The sequence below is a fragment of the Equus caballus genome, chromosome 3, assembly GCF_041296265.1.
Source record: "Equus caballus isolate H_3958 breed thoroughbred chromosome 3, TB-T2T, whole genome shotgun sequence".
In the NCBI taxonomy this organism is placed as follows: Eukaryota; Metazoa; Chordata; class Mammalia; order Perissodactyla; family Equidae; genus Equus; species Equus caballus.
In genome coordinates, this window is record NC_091686.1 from 80,985,042 (window position 1) to 81,002,456 (window position 17,415).

General features: G+C 36.0%; 1 long non-coding RNA gene across 5 annotated transcripts in view; it reads right to left on the reverse strand.

Annotated features, from left to right (window-relative positions):
• Positions 1–17,415, reverse strand: part of LOC102147451 (uncharacterized) — a 167,428-nt gene that overhangs the window by 31,430 nt on the left and 118,583 nt on the right. For all 5 annotated transcript variants that reach the window (XR_011437117.1, XR_011437118.1, XR_290059.4 and 2 more), the window contains one exon: positions 15,796–15,882. This is a non-coding gene — a long non-coding RNA (uncharacterized lncRNA). The remainder of the gene's footprint in view (positions 1–15,795; positions 15,883–17,415) is intronic.

The window sequence follows — 17,415 nt, forward strand, 5'->3', positions numbered from 1 at the left end:
CTTGAATTTGTTTTTGCCCTTCAGAAATAGGTTAAGTCCTCTTTGCTGTGTTTGCTAGACCAGCTACATTTGTAAGCCATTCCAGCTGCATTAAGTGCAAGATTATCATGTGGAGCATAACTGAAGAATGTAGCAAAGGCTAGTATCCTTGTTAAGAAAAATGGTAAAAAGTCTGGACAGTCCATTTAAAATGATGTATGGTCAGTAGTTGGATCCAGCTAAAGGGCATGAATATTTAGTGGCAACAGTATTCAAAATAGTGTATTTTTTGCTGCAGCAGCAGCAGCAGCTGACAAAAATTCAGATGCAGAAATGAAAAAGGAGAATTACAGTATTGACTGAGATTTTCCTGACTAGGTCAGAAGGAAAGCTAGGGTGACAAGGGACTTGAAGATGTTAGGGAGAGTGTAGCCTAAAAGATTAACCATTAGGTTTAAAATAGACAAGGAAAGAAGAGAAAGCAGAAAGTGGTTGATAGATTCGGTAGGAAATGGAGCATGCAAACAACTCTGAGACCAAGGAGTAAAATTAAGGGCAGCAACAAGAAGGGCCGCTTTGGTCAATATTTAGTCTGCCATCCCCAGATGCATTAGGTATCATGTCTGTAGCAACAAGATGAATTATAGACCCACTGATTGTTGAGATAAAGGTAAAACCTAAAGGACAGAAAGTCTGCTTCACTCTTTCATTGTAGATTTTGCTTTCCCCAAGGTGATCTCTCAACGCACAGGTGAAGCAAGACTTCTCTAGTCCTCCTTCTATTTCCTGATGTGAGAAAAATTCTTTCTTTTCAAAAGATCAGAGTTCCAGAGTGTTTATGCCTAAAACTACTTCCACTAACATGAATTATTTATAAGCTTCTAACATCAACAGTGAATTTTAGAACTCAGCACATTATTGCTTAATTACAAGAAACTCAATAGAAAAGACCCCTCAGTCAAAACTCTTGGGGAAATTTGGAACTTCTTGCTCAAAGCTATCTTAAACCCAATGTAATATTAAGGACTTAAGATTCTTTTGGAATAATAAAATAACCAAGTAGCATATGTATTTATTTCTCCGATAGTTGAATGGACTTTTACCTCAAACATTAATCCTCTTGTGAGGGAATAAAATAGAATAATAAATCACTAGCACAGATATGCTGGATTTGATCAATGTTTCTCTTCAAAAGGAGTAAATAATAGAGCAACACCCATTCTGCAATATTTATGTACCACAGCGTTCTGTCACCATAGTGTGGGGATTGATATGGACTGCTGAGTGGAAGCAAGACCTCCTCTCCCCTACAGAACGCTAAAGCAACAAGTCATCATTTACAGGGCAAATAACACCTCATTCCAGAACAGTGCAATACTTTCTCAGGAAAGAACAGCCCTAATCCTCAACCTCTTCCTCCCATAAGGAGACTAACAGTGGCTTGTTTCATTAATCATTCTAACTGGCAGGAGAAAGCAAACAGCATTTAGAAAGAAACTACTCCATCGTGCGCATTTTACATATGTTTTCTCATATAATCCTTAAGCACAGTTGTGAAATTATAACACCCATTTCCAAAAAGGAGTACTTCAGCATGGAAGTTTAGTATAAATTCTAATGTTACACATGAATCAGGCTAGGTTGGAATGCTGATTCTTCTACTGAATGTCTAGTCCCAAAGTCCATCTATTTGCTGTCTGCTACCCTATGTTTTTTATTAGGAGGAAATACTTGACTCAAAACCCCTCATTCCAAAATCAAGTGAAATTGGCTATTTCTAGTAAATGCTTATTTAAAGAAAACCATTCATGTCTAGTAATAATAAAAAATGAATTAAAATGTTTATGGCCATGCATCACTCAAGAAAATATCAGAACCTTCAGGAACCAGTATGTCTATGAGAAGATCCAAGGACAGAGTATGTGTATGTTATAAAGCCCCTAGTTTCCCCAGGTGATTTTGATTGTGTTAGTCCCCCTCCCTCCTCTGTGGATGACAGGAGCTGAAAAATCGCTTTTCAAATGAGTTAGATGGAGCATTGTTAAAACGGTTGTCCCTTCTCCAAGCAGGATAGTGAGTGAAGCAGGCTTCACTTCATAGTGAGGCAAAGTTGAAAATAATGGGAGATGAAGAACAGTGAGCTCACAGCAGTTCAAGAGCACGAGGCTGGGAGGTCATCAAAAATGAGGCTAATGTCACCCAACATAAGCATGGCGAGACATCTGTTATCCTTCCCAGACCTCCAGCTCCTCATCTATAGAATAAGGAGTTGGATGAGATGATCTCAGAGCTCTTTCCAACGGATACGAATCTATGAGGAACGATGCCAGAGGTTTTTTATGGTTTAACAAGTTAGAAAATGCTGCAAACTGCTTCTCTTCCTAGACCCACAACGCAGAGTAGTATCTTAAAGACCCATTCAATTTTGTTTAGCCTCATTTTTTCCAAGTATATGTATGTTCCTCTACTCTAGAGGAATATCTATTAATACCTAAATAAGTAAATTATCTGTAGAACACAGTTTAGAACAAGCTAACCTAGAAAATAAGAATAGACGTAGAAAATATCAAGAAAGACGTGTATATTTTGGATATTATGGTAAATAAGAGTGGAGTGATGAGGCGGTGACTTGGATAGCATAAAACGACAATTTCATAGAGTAATGGTGGCGCTGAGGAACAGTGTTTGGGTCAAAGTTTGAGACTCAAATGCCTACATGGCCTGGAAGTAAATGTGCATAAATGAAGAAGAGAAAAATATAAGATGGTAAAAAGGAACTGACAGTCCACCTGAGACACAGAGAAGGAACAAGGAATAGTGCAGACTTTAGTGAAGTGGATAATGTAAAGTTTTATTTAAGAGGATGGCTACTGCTAATCTCCAGTCACTATTGCCACATGGGAATTCAGGTGCTCTGCTATCAGTGTTCCAATTTCAAAGAAAAGCTGGAAATTCTTGTTTTTAATTAAAAATTCCCACATTTTTTGATATTAGAAAGCAACTCAAGTGAAAACACTGTGCTTTCCATTACTTTGGAAGCCAAAAACCTACAGACCGGAAGACACGTCCTTAAGTCATCTTTGGCACATGAGCCGCCTGCCTGTGGTGACTGCCTGAGCAACCAAACAAGCATGTTGAGCACAAACCGTGTGAATCACAGTGAGCAAGCACAAGTGAGAGAAGGAGCAATCTTTAAGGGAGACTTCATGGTGAGTTGATATTACTTGCCCCCAAAAAAGAAATTTCAACTAAGGTTAATGGAAGTAAAGGCTATGATGCAGGGTTTGCTTGCAGAGGTTCCACAAAGCTCAGGGGGAGAAACTTGTAATGAGCCTGAGAGACAGTCAAAGTTGTAGTGAGATTAACAGGAAGGGAATGAAATGGAAGGGAATAAAGTTTGAAATAAAGGAGCCACAGAAAAGGAAACATCAATGTTTCCTTCATGAGTGAACATGCAGAGTACCCACGTAAGTGAGTCGTTTACCAAAGGTTGTGTACCTTGTAATGGCAGAGTTAGGGGATGACGCTCAAGTCTTCCAAACTCCATTCTGGTCCCTTTATGTCAAACTACGATGCTTTTATTATCTTAAAACTATACTTTTACCATAAATTTATTATAGATATATTTGAATAGATGTTCCTTTTGGTAATACTTTTGTCACCTTTCCCCAGACCATAAAAATGATATAATAGAATGTCCTTTAAAGCCAACCGCAGGCAGCCAATACTATACATGATAGGATACTAAAATGAGATCCATCAAGTAATTAGATTTTTCTCTCAACACAGTTCATGTAATTCTGAATTCCAAATCAAGATTTAATAAAGAATATAATAAAGCATGACATGACAAGTCCAGTTAACTCTCTTAGGATTTTTTAAAAACTTATTCCATATGCATTGCTACATAGAAGAATAGACACAGAGCAGAAGAGAGGTTGAGGAATTCTCATAAACATTCCGTAGTAGACATTTCCAAATGTGATTGTATAAAAGTCACTTGTGGACCTTTTATTAAAAATTGGTTATGGGGCCTAACTCCAGATATTCTGATTCATTACGGATTGGTTGGGTTCTAGAAATGCATATCTTTATAAAACTTCATTTTCTGAGTTGTGGTAAAAATATATAACACAAAATTTACCAGGTTAACCATTTTTAAGTGTACTGTTCAGTAGCATTAAGTACATTCACATTGCTGCGCAACCACCATCACCATCCATCTCCAGAACTTTTTCATCTTCCCCAATTGAAATTCCATACCTATTAAACAAAAACTCTTGTACTCTACCCTACTCTTATGGGCAACCAAGACTCTACTTTCTGTCTATATGAATTTGACTATTCTAGGTGTCTGACATAAATGGAGTCATACAATATGTGCCCTTTTGTAACTGGCTTATTTCACTTCATATAATGCCATCAAGATCCATCCATGTTGTAGCAGGTGTCAGAATTTCCTTATATTTTAAGACTAAATAATATTCTGTTGTATGTATACACCACATTTGTTTATCCATGCACTCACCAATGGACATTAGGTTGCTTCTACCTTTTGGCTATTATGAGTAATGTTGCTGTAAACATTGGGATACATATATCTGTTTGAGCTCCTGCTTTCAATTCTTTGGGATTTATATCCAGAAGTGGAATTTCTGGATCATATGGTAATTCTATGTATAATTTTTTGAGAAATAACCATATTATTTTCCACAGTGACTAAATCATTTATATTCCTACCAGCAATGCACAAGGATTTCAATCTCTCCACACTCTCACTAACACTGTTATTTTGTTTTGTTTTGTTGTTTTCTGGGGTTTTTTTTTTGGCCTTCCTAATGCGTGTGAAGTGGTATTTTACCATGGTTTTGATTTGCATTTTCCTAATGCCCAGTGATACTGAGCAACTTTTCATGTGCTTACTGGTCATTCGTATACCTTCTTTAGAGAAATGTCTAGTCAAGTCCTTTGCCCATTTCTAATCAGGTCATTTGTTTTTTGTTATTATTGTTGCTGTAGAGTTGCAGGACTTCTTTATATATTTTGGATATTAATCCCTTATCAGATGATTTGGAAATATTTTTACCCATTCTGTGACTTGCCCTTTCACTCTGTTGATAGGATCCTTTGATACACAGAAGTTTTTAATTTTGATGAAGTCTAACTTATCTATTTTTTTCTTTGCTGGTTGTGCTTTTGGTATCATAGCCAAGGAATCATTTTCCCCTATTCTTTTTTTTAAGAGTTTTATAGTTTAGGCTCTTACATTTAGGCCTTTCATTCATTTTGAGTTAATTTTTGTATACTGTGTAAGATAAGGATCAGACTTCACTTTTTTTGCCTGTGGATATCCAGTTTTCCCAGCATCACTTGTTCAAAAGACTATCCTTTCCCCATTAAACGATCTTGGCACTCTTGTCAGAAGTAATTTGACTGTATATTCAAAAGTGTTCCTGGGAGTTCTATTCATTGGTCTATGTTTCTGTCTTTATACCAGTACCACACTGTTTTGATTATCATAGCTTTGTAGTAAGTTTTGAATCAGGAAGAGCTTTGTTATTTTTCAAGATTGTTTTGACTATTTGGAATCCCTCGAGATTCCATAAGAAACTTAGGATGGGTTTTTCTATTTCTACAAAAAATGTCATTGGGATTTTGATAGGGATTGCATGGAATCTGTAGATCACTTTGGGTAGTATTAACATCTTAACAATATTAAGTCTTTCAATCAATGAACACAGAATGTCCTTTATTTTGTATCTTCCTTAAATTCATTCAGCAACATTTTGTAATTTTCAGTGTACAAGTCTTTCATCTTCTTGGTCAAGTTTACTCATAAGCATTTTATTCTTTTTTTTTTTTTTTCGAGGAAGATTAGCCCTGAGCTAACATCTGCTGCCAATCCTCCTCTTTTTGCTAAGGAAGATTAGCCCTGACCTAACATCTGTGCCCATCTTCCTCCACTTTATATGTGGGACGCCTGCCACAGTATGGCTTGATAAGCAATGCATGGGTCCTGGCAAACCCCAGGCCACCGAAGCAGAACATACAAACCTAACCACTACACCACTGGGTCGGCCCCTGTATCTTATTCTTTTTGATGTTATTTTAAATCAGATTGTTTTCTTAATTTCCATTTTGGATTATTCATTGTTAATATGTAGAAACAACTGATTTTTGCATGTTGATTTTGTGTCCTATAACTCTGCTAAATTTGTTTCCCAGTTCTATAGTTGTTTTGTGAAATTTTTAGGGTTTTTTTTTTACATATGAGATCATGTCTTCTGTAAAGAGGGATTATTTTACTTCTTCCTTTTCAATTTCAATACCTTTTATTTCTTCTTTCCTTATTGCTCTGGCTAGGACTTTCATTACTGTGTTGTATCTGTGTGTTTGTTTGTTGTTGTAGTTGTTGTTTTAATCTTATATTTATAGGTGAGGTCATATGGTGTTTGATGTTCTCCCTTTGACTTATTTTGCCTAGCATAATACCCTTAAGATCCATTCATTTTTCCACAAATGGCAAGATTTCATCTTTTTTTATGGCTGAGTAGTATTCCATTGTATATATATACCACATCTTCTTTATCCATTTGTCCCTTGATGGGCACTTAAGTTGTTTCCAAGTCTTGGCTACTGTGAATAATGCTACTACGAACATAAGGGAGCATATATCTTTACTCATTCATCTTTTCATGTTCTTTGGATAAATACCCAGCAGTGGAATAGCTACATCAAGTGATAGCTCCATTCTTAATTTTTTGAAGAATCTCTGTACTGTTTCCATAGTGACTGCATCAGTTTGCATTCCCACCAGCAGTATATGAGAGTTCCCTTTTCTCCACATCCTCTCCAACATTTGCTATGTCTAGTCTTATTAATTATAGCCATTCTGCCAGGTGTGAGGTGACATCTCATTGTAGTTTTGATTTGCGTTTCCCTAATAATTAGTGATGTTGAACATCTTTTCATGTGCCTGTTGGCTATCTGTATATCTTCTTTGGAAAAATGTCTGTTCAGATCTTTTGCCCATTTTTTAGTTGGGTTGTTTTTTTCTTGTTGAGGTGTATGAGTTCTTTATATATTTTGAATACTAACCTTTATCAGATGTATGATTTGCAAATATCTTCTCCAAATTGTTAGGTTGTCTTTTCATTTTGTTGATGGTTTCCTTTGCTGTGCAGAAGCTTTTTAGTTTTATGTAGTCTCATTTGTTTATTTTTCTATTGTTTCCCTTGCTTTGTCAGAACTGGTATTTGAAAATATGCTTCTAAGACCCATGTCAAAGAGTGTACTGCCAATATTTTCTTCTAGAAGTTTTATGGTTTCAGGTATTACATTCAAGTCTTTAATACATTTGAGTTGATTTTTGTGTATGGTGTGAGATAATGGTTTACTCTCATTCTTTTGTATGTGGCTGTCCAGTTTTCCCAGCATCATTTATAGAAGAAACTTTCCTTTCCCTATTGTATGTTCTTGGCTCCCTTGTTGATAATAGCTGTCCATGGACGTGTGGGTTTATTTCTGGGCTTTTGATTCTGTTCCATTGATCTGTGTGTCTGTTTTTGTGTTATTACCATGCTATTTTCATTACTATTGCTTTGTAGTATATTTTGAAAGCAGGGAGTTTGATGCCTCCAGCTTTGTCCTTTATTCTCAGAATTCCTTTGGCACTTCAGAGTCTTTATTTGTTCCATATAAATTTTATGATACTTTGTTTTATTTCTGTGAAAAATGTCCTTGGAACTTTGACAGGGATTGCATTGAACCTGTAGATTGCTTTAGCAAGTACAGACATTTTACCATGTTCATTCTTCCAATCCAAGAGCAGCGACTATGTTTCCATTTCTTTGTGTCTTCTATTTCTTTCAACAATCTTACACAGTTTTCAGTGTACAAGTCTTTCACCTCTTTGTTTAAATTTGTTCCTATTTTATTCTTTTTGTTGCAATTGTAAATGGGATTGTAGTCTTAGTTTCTCTTTCTGCTATTTTATTGTTAGGGAATAGAAACAAAACAGATTTCTGTATGTTGATTTTGTATTCTGTGACTTTACTGTATTCATTTCTTATTTCTAAAAGCTTTTTAGTGGATTCTTCAAGTTTTTTCTATATAAAATCATATCATCTGCAAATAGTAACAGTTTCACTTCTTCCTTTCCAATTTGGATCCCTTTGATCTCTTTTCCTTGCCTAATTTCTCTGGCTACGATTTCCAATACTGTGTTAAGTAGGAGTGGTGAAAGCGAGCATCCTTGACTAGCTCCTGTTTTTAGAGAGATATCTTTCAGTTTTTCTCCATTGAGTATGCTATTAGCTGTGGGTTTGGCATATATGGGCTTTATTATGTAGAGGTATTTTCCTTCTATACCCATTTTATTCAGAGTTTTTATCATAAATTGATGTTATATGTTGTCAAAATCTTTCCCTGCATCTATTGCAGTGATCATGTGATTTTCATTCTTCATTTCATTAATGTGGTGAATTGCGTTGATTGATTTGTCAATGTTGAACCATCCCTGCATCCCTGGAATAAATCCCAGGGATCATGGTGTATGATGTTGTTAATATATCGTTGTATTTGATTTGCTAGTATATGGTTGAGGATTTTTTCATCAATGTTCCTCAGTGATATTGGCTTGCAATTTTCTTTTTTTGTGTTGTCCTTGTCAAGTATTGGCATCAGGGTAATATTGGCCTCATAGAAAGAGTTAGGAAGCCTCCCCTCCTCCCCAATTTTTTGGAAGTGTTTGACAAGGATAGGATTAAGTCATCTTTAAATGTTTGGTAGAATTCACCAGGGAAGCCATCTGGTCCTGGACTTCTATTTTGGGGGAGGTTTTTGATTACTGTTTCGATATCTTTACTGGTGATTGGTTTATTCAGATTCTCTATTTTTTCTTGATTCAGTTTTGGAAGGTTGTATGATTCTAAGAATTTACCAATTTCTTCTAGATTATCCAATATGTTGGCATAGATTTTCATAAGTATTCTCATAATCTTTTGTATTTCTGAGGGGTTCATTGTAATTTCTCCTCTTTCATTTCTGATTTTACTTATTTGAGCCTTCTATCTTATTTTCTTGGTGAGTCTGACTAAATGTTTGTCAATTTTGTTTTATCTTTTCAAAGAATCTGCTCTTGGTTTCATTGAATTTTTTCTATTTTTTTTTGTCTCTATTTCATTTATTTCTGCTCTAATTTTTATCATTCCCTTCCTTCTACTGATTTTGGGCTTTGTTTGTTCTTTTTCTGATTCCTTTAGGTGCACTGTTAGTTTATTTACTTAAGATTTTTCTTGTTTCTTGAGGTGGGCTTGCAATAAACTTTCCTCTTAGAATTGCTTTTGCTGTATCCCATAAATTTTAGCATGTCATATTTTCATTTTCATTTGTCTCCATGTATTTTTTTATTTCTCCTGTGATTTCTTCATTCACCGAGTAGTTGTTCAGTAGCATTTTTGTTTAATCTCCACATATTTGTGGCTTAACCAATTTTCTTCCTGTAGTTGATTTCTAGTTTCATACTGTTGTGGTCAGAAAAGATGCTTGGTACTATTTCAATCGTCTTAAGTTTATTGAGACTTGTTTTGTGGCCTAATATGTGATCCACCCTGGAGAACATTCCATGTGCATTCAAAAAGATTGTATATTCCTGGTTTTTACATAGAATGTTCTGTATATATCTGCTAAGTCCATCTTGTCTAATGTGCCATTTAAGGCCAATGTTTCTTTATGGATCCTCTGTTCGGATTGATGTAAGTGGAGTGTTAAAGTCCCCTACTATTATTGTGTTACTGTCTATTTCTCCTTTTATGTCTGTTAATAATTGCTTTGTATATTTAGGTGTTTCTATGTTGGGTGTGTAGATATTTGCAAGTATTATATCCTGTTGTTGGATTGTTCCCTTTATCATTGTGTAGTGCCTTTCTTTGTCTCTTCTTATAATTTTTGGTTTAGTCTCTGTGTGATACAAGTATTGCTACTCCAGCTTGTTTTCCTTTTCATTTGCATGGAGTATTTTTCCTTCACTTTCTGTTTGTGAGTATCTTTAGGTCTGAAGTGTGTCTCTTGGCTGCAGCATATATATGGGCCCTGTTTTTTGTCCAATCAGGCACTCTACGTCTTTTGATTGGAGCATTTAGTCCTTTGACATTTAAAGTAGCTATTGATAAGTATGTACTTAGTGTCATTTTGTTACTTTTTTTCCAGGTGTTTGAGTAGTTCTTCTCTGTTCCTTTCTTCCTATCTTGCTCTCTTCCCTTGTGCTTTGGTGGCTTTCTTTAGTATTATGTTCAGGTTCCTTTCTCTTAACTGTTTGTGTATTTATTCCAGGTTTCTGGTTTGTGATTACCATGAGGTTCATATATAATAAGCTACATTTATAGCAATCTATATCACGTTGATGGCCTCTTAATTTTTACCTCTTGCTAAAAGCTCTACTCTTTTACTACCCTCTTCCCACATATGTTTTTGATATCATATTTAACCTCTTCTTTGTGCATGTGAATCCATTACCCTCTTATCTTGGAAATAGATAATTTTAGTGCTTTTCTCTTTTGAACTTCATATTAGCTCATATGTGGTTGGTCTGCTACCTTTACTGTATATTTTTCTTTACCAATGATTTTATTGTTGCTGAATTTTAAAAATAATTTTCTTATTCCTATTTGTAGTCTTTCCTTTTCCACTTAAATAATTTCCTTTAGCATTTCTTATAAGCCTGGTTTATTGGTCATAAACTCCTTTAATTTTTGCTTGTCTGGAAAACTCTTTGTCTTTCCTTCCATTCTGAATGATAACCTTGCCAGTTAGAATATTCTTGGCTGTAGGTTTTTTCCTTTCAGCACTTTAAATATATCATGCCACTTCCTTCTAGCCTGAAAGCTTTCTGCTGAGAAGTCAGCAGATAGCCTTATGGGGTTTCCTTCGTATGTAACTTGTTGCCTTTCTCCTGTGGCTTTTAGGATTCTGTATCTTTAATTCTTGACATTTTAATTGTAATATGCCTTGGTGTGGGCCTCTTTGGGTTCATCTTGTTTGGTGTTCTCTGTGCTTCCTGTACCTGGATGTCTGTTTCCTTCCTTAGGTTAGGAAGGTTTCCAGCTTTTATTTCTTTCACTAGATTCTCTGCCCCTTTGTCTCTCTCTTCTCTTTCTATAATACTGATGTTTGTGCACTTGATGTTGTCCCAGAGGTCACTTAGACTGTCCTCATTCTCTTTCTTTTTTTCATTTTTTTGTTCAGCTTGGGTGATTTCCTCTAGTCTTCCATCTAGCTCACTGATCCGTTATTCTGTCTCATCTACTCTGGTATTGAGTCCCTTTAGTGAATTTTTCATTTCCATTATAGTATTCTTCAGTTCTGGTTGCTTCTTTCTTATATTTTCCAATGCTTTGTTTAAGTTCTCACTGTATTTATCTATTCTTCTCACGAGATCAGTGAGGATCCTTATAACTATTAGTATGTATTCTTTATCAGGTAGACTATTTATCTGTTTCATTTAGTTCTTTTTTGAGGATTTGTCCAATTCTCTTGTTTGGATCTTATTCCCTTGTCTCTTCATTTTACCTCTTTCTCTGTACTTATATTTGTGTATTAGGTGGATAAGCAATATCTCCCAATCTTAGAGAACTAGCCTTATTTAAGAGATGTCTACGAGGTCCAGCAGTGTGCTTCCCTGTTGTCACCAGTTGCAAATGTTCCAGCAGTCTTCTCTGTGTTGGCTATGTGTGTCCTTCTGTTGCAGTAGGGCTGGTCTTGCTGCAGGTGCATGGGGAAGCTAGCCTGGCCCCTGGCCAACTGGCTGTAATATTCATCTGCATGCAGCTGCTATGGTCCCTTCAACCACTTTATTGGGCAGGGGGAGCCCCAGCACAGTTGGCTGCAAGGTCTAATAGCACATCCCTACTGCAGTTTTTCTGTTAAGTGAGTGGGCCACAAATGTGCCTGGTTGCTAGGCCCAGGGACATACACTTGCACTAGGCCTCTGGCCTGCAAACCTGGAGCTCTCTCAGTAGTGCAGCTGGGTGGGGCTGGCCCCAGGCATGGCAGCACACAATTTTTCAGGCATTGGAAGGTAGGACCAGTCCCTTATGTGTCTATTGAAAAGCACAAGTCTTCTGTGACTAAGGAGCCCCGCCACTCACAGGCCCACACACCCCATCAATGCAGTCCTGCCTTGTGTGCATGCCCTGCCCACTGAAGTGGACCCACTCACCATGCAGCAGAGCCCCTACACCCTGCCCATGCTGGCCAACAAATTGCCCAAGGGTTTGCTTTTGAGTGGGGCCAGTCCCTAGGAGGCACTGCCTGCTCTGGCTGAGCTGGATTAAATTGGTGCTCTAGTGGGTGGGAGAGACCCCTGCACTAACAGACCAGAGGGAGAACATCTGTGTCAGCACACCTCTGCTAGGTCACAATAATGTCTACCACCAATGTCTCAGTCCCTGGGGAGGTGATCCCAGACACCTCCTGCCTTTCTGAGATGTGCCCAGAGCCTAACAAGTGAGTCTCATTTCACCAAAGGACTGTGCACTTTTCATTCTGGTGATTTTAGGTTGCTTTCTGAAATGGGTGAATTTGTGCATGGGCCTTTTAAGAGCAGGCTTTTGTTTCTCTTATGTTCAATAGCTTTTATGGGGGTATTCCCCATTGTTGTTAGTAGCCAGCAAAGCCAGATATTATGACACTTATCTTGGTTGTGCTGAGTTCAAAAGCTGTTTATTGTGGTAATGATCTCCCACTCAGATCCCCCACTCCTCCAGGGAAAGTTTCATATCTTAAGATTGTTCCTGGCCATGAAGTGCCAGAGCTAGAATGTGGCTTTTATCTCTCAAAAGGAATTTCTGCCTCTTCCACCTCAGTCAGTACTGTCCTTTGTTGTGGTGGTTCTTTTTATCCAGTTTCCAGTTCTCTCTAAGGGGTAATTTCTCCAAGGGTAATTGTAAATTTGTTGTGTCTATGGGAGTAGGAGTTCAGAGTCTTCCTGCATCGCCATTTTCCCAGTAATCTCTTCCAGTTCCATGTTGAATATAAGTAGCAAAGATGACCATCTTTGTCTACTTCCTGGTCTTAGAGCAAAAGCTTTCAGTCTTTCACCATTGAGTATGATGTTATCTATGAGTTTTTCATATGTGACCTTTATTGTGTTGAGGTAGTTTTCTTCTACTCCTAATTTTTTTGTTTTATCATGAAAGGATATTCAATTTTGTCAAATGATTTTTCTACATCAATTGAAATGATGCATGGTTTTTTTCCCCTTCATCCTGTTACTATGGCATATTATACTTATTGGTGTTTGTATGTTGAAGCATCTTGCATTCCAGGAATGAATCCCAATTGGTTATGGCATATAATCCTTCTAATATCCTGTTGAATTCAGTTTGCTAGTATTTTGTTGATGATTTTTGCATCAATGTTCATAAGGGGTATTGGCTATAGTTTTATTTTCTTGTAGTGTCTTTATCTGGCTTAGATATTAGGGTAATATTGGCCTCATATAATGAATTAGGACTAAAATTGCACTTTAACTTAAATTCATCTGTTGATCCTGATGTTCAACTCTTGTGGAAAACCATTGCTCTATTGCCAGATACAATATTTTTATATTACTTGAAATTCTTTCAAAGTAAGTTTTAACAATAGATATTTTCTACATTGTTAAGAAAATCCTCCTTATACTTGTATAAGTTTTACAATTTATGAAGCAATTTCCCAAAAGTTTGACCTTCCAGTAATTACACAAAAAAGATAAAGCATTTATTAGACTCCCATTTTACAGATCAGGAAATGTTGATACAAAAAATTAGTTTAAATTTTGCTACAAATGGTAGAGCTGGGGGAAGAATCTAGGACTGAATTATGATATAATAACCATTAAATAATATGGCCTTATAAAAAATAGCTGAGGTAGGAGAAAAATGTAGATTGAAATTATAAAATACAACTGAAATCATATGGCATTTTAATTGTGATGATAAATATAAAGTTTACAAACTTGCCTTGTAGTAAAAAACATCATGGATTTTATATAGCACCTTAAAATAGCAAATAGAGTTTTAAGTTGATTATTTTCTAAAGTATTATCTGAAGTTAGCTTTTAAACAGTGATTTCTATTTCTGGTTGGGTTCCCTGAGGTACAGACTCTGAGAAGGATTTCTATGTGCATGATGTTAAAGGACGAAGACTAGAAGGAAAGAAAATATAATCAATAATCAGACAGGCAGAGAAGTTGAGCTGTTGTTATGGACTGAATTTCTGAATCCCCCCAATATTCATATGTTGAAGCTCTAACCCCCAATGTGATCATATTTGCAGATGGAGACTTTGGGAAGTAAATAGATTTAGGTGAGGTCACAAGGGTGGGGCCCCCATGATTGGGTTAGTATCTTAAAAAAAGAGAAAGGGAGACCAGAGTGCTCTCTCTCCACCATGTGAGGGACAGTGACAAGGCAGCTGTGTGCAAGCCAGTAAGAGAGTTCTTACCAGGAATTGAATCTGCCAGCACCTTAATCCTGAACTTCCCATCCTCTAGAACTCTGAGAAATAAATATCTTATGTTTAAGTCACCCAGTCTATGTGTATTTCACTATTGCAGCCCACGCTAATGAAGACAATTGCGAAGAGGGTCTAACAACCTCGAGCAGTCTCACAGCGAGTTTTAGAGTTAGAATGGCCCTGCAGAATTCCTAGTTGGGCTAAGATAGCCAGGTCTTTATAGTCCCTGCAAGTTTGAGTACTGATGTGAGCTGCAGCGGGAAGGGACACGACATTGCAAGAGCCAGCTCTCTGCAGCTGAGAAAATCATTTGCTCACTAAAAGGATCTGCCTAGTGTGTCAGACTGCTCTATTCAATGAGCTTTTCCCAGGATTTATTCAGCAGTATTTTCCTGTCTCTCTATCACCTATAAGTTCTACACTAGCACACTTTAAAACTGAATCCTCTACTTTTTGTTGAACATTAAAAGTTCTATATAGGTAAGATTTTACAACTTTATAGGCTATGTCTTGGCAAAATGCCCTTATGTTCATTATCTTAAGAGACGTTATTTCCTGTTCCTGATGTCAATGAGAAAAAAGAAGCTTCATTGTCTTACAAGTCTTTTCTTAAAATAAACTGAACCACATGTGGTTTGTCAGGCTTTAAATGCTGTTTTCTAGAGATTGAGTTTTTATGTATTTGATAACATGGGATATATACATCAAAAACATGAACTTTTCTTGTAAAAAGAGAAAACCATGATGTTTCCATTATCTAAGGAATTAGTTGGTGAGATTTCAAAGCAGCCGTAAAGATTGTTTTGCCCCCACAAAATATCCACACATGTATTTATTTTTTCTTTTATTTTTCCCTTGCATGTTTTCTTGTACTCTTTCAGCAAATACTCATCTATTATTTCCTATATATTAGATACTATACTACATATTAAGGTCATAAATGACTCAATCATATAGTCTCTTCTCTTAAAGAGCTCACAATCAAGTTGAGGAAATATACATGAAAACAAAAATATGCAGTGCAGAGTATGATACATTGATGTAGAAATAGTGATATGAGAGAGAAAATTAACCAATAAGACCCAATAATATAGTTAGAGACCTACACAAACCATGGAATTGCTGTGTCAGAATAAATCCTAAAGGACTTAATGCCAATGGTTGCACTAACCAACCATTTGATACTTGAGTCCCCTCTATAATCTCCTCACTCGTAAACAGTCCAGCTTATGTTGATGACTTTCGTTGACAAGCAATTCTAATCCCTTCTTTGGCTAGCTTTAACATTAAAACAAAAATTGAGAAGAAAAAAATATTACCATGGGATCTGTCTGTTCAAAGTTGATGTTCATTAGCCCTTTTTTATCTTCTGGAGAGTGAATATAGTCTCTTCTCCTCATGTCAGCCTTTAAGTACAAAAAAAAAGCAATGATTATTTGGTTTGTTTATCTCCTTCAAAATGCAAAACATCATAGGATAGGAATTAAGACTTTATTTTTTATACTCAATAGAAACTTGTAGAAGGATAGAGAGAAAGCAAATGTTGGAGAGAACGCTTGCCTAATTCAAACACATAAAGAATAAATGTGCAGTGAGAAAATAATAAAATTAAACTAATGGGATCATCAACTATGATAGATAAAGAATTTTCAAACTTTTAAGAAAATACCAATTCCTCAATAAATAAAAATAATGAATGAATGGTAATTCATAAAAGAAGAAATATAAGAGTAAATACTCATACAGAAAAAAATGTTATTCTCACCTGCTAAAAGAAGTGACATTAAAACAACATAAGGAACTATTTTACAAGTGTTAAACTAGTAAGTTTTCCTTGTGTACCTGGCTATTTTTAAAATGCTAATTCTCAGTGCTGACACAGTTCAAGTGAAATAAGCACTAAGTGGAATTTTAAATTAGTAAATTGGTATTTTAAAATATTTGTACTTTGAAATAAAAATATTAGCTATATGTAATAGTTATTCAGCACTTCCTATTGCAGAGCCCTCTGTGAGATTTGTATATGGCATCTCATATAAATTCCACATAAGCCCCACAAAGATGTTTTCATATTACCCTCATTTTATAGATGAGATGAGATTTCTCAAGATCATAGCATATTGTAAGTGACGGAACCGGGGCTGATATCCAGGGCTAACATCAATTCACTGTCCATGTGAACCAGCCTCCAGGAGATAATGCCACCGAAGGGGGGCAAAAATAGTAGTCAAATGAACAAAAGATATTAATCATAGTGTTATATATAATAAAAAAGTAACGGAATATGTAAAAATGAGAGAGTATGTACATACAAAAGAACATCTAGCTTTTAGTCATTATTATGGGGATAATGTAGAAATGAGAAAAGTCGGGAGTTAAAAGCAGAATGCAAATGGTGTGTACATTGACTACAACTGTATAAATGTATGTTAGCAGGTGGAAAAAGGAAGTTAATATGTAAAATGAAAATAGCTATGTTACGGATGACTTTGTTGAAATTTTTATTTTATGTCTAATATAGTATCTTTCCAAGAGTGCTACTTTTTTTTTTGCTTTAAATTTGTCTCATCAACTTACACATATCTTTGGGGTAGGTGTGCATATAAGCCATGTTACTCTTGTGTATCTTCTTAATATTGTGTGATTGATTTGGAAGGAGAGGAGACACAGCCAAGAAGAAAGCATAGAGAAAAGGAAATGAAGAGGAAAGACTTAAACCTCATTTTCTGATTTTACTATGAAGAGTATCGACTAAACACATATATAGAATTATGTGTGACTACTTTTTGATTGTTTTAACCAAAAAGTTAGTTTGGTCTCAAGTGTAAATCAATCTTTGAGTTGCTCGATGAGAAAGCCATTCAAAATTTTTATGATTTTATATAAAATCCTCTGGCAATTTTGCCTGATTTCCTATTCTAAAGAGATAATAGAGGCAG